This window comes from Babylonia areolata, unplaced genomic scaffold (genome assembly GCF_041734735.1).
Source record: "Babylonia areolata isolate BAREFJ2019XMU unplaced genomic scaffold, ASM4173473v1 tig00009778, whole genome shotgun sequence".
NCBI lineage: Eukaryota > Metazoa > Mollusca > Gastropoda > Neogastropoda > Buccinidae > Babylonia > Babylonia areolata.
Window position 1 is genome coordinate 2,112 of NW_027468520.1, and position 389 is coordinate 2,500.

The window sequence follows — 389 nt, forward strand, 5'->3', positions numbered from 1 at the left end:
CGCCGGAAGGATTCAGGCAATTCTCCAAAGCCGGTTACTTTTATCCACAACCTTTACTGGACCTTTTTTTTCTTTTTTTCCTTTTTTCTCTCTCCGAGCATGCCAAAGTTGATAGAAAACGCGGTTCGGCATGGACGGGAGCAGGCGTTGAGGAGTAGGCCTTTTTTTGAGGGCCCAGAAAGTATTTTGGCAATTTTTTACTTTTTTATCCACAACCTTTACCTGCCTTTTTTTCTCTCCGAGCATGCCAAAGTTGAGAGAAAACGCCGTTTGGCATGGACGGGAGGAGGTGTGGAGGAGTAGTCCATTTTTGAATGGCAGCGGAAAGATTTTGGCAATTGTAGCGAGGTTCTTCGGACTTTTATCCACAACCTTTACCTGCCTTTTCC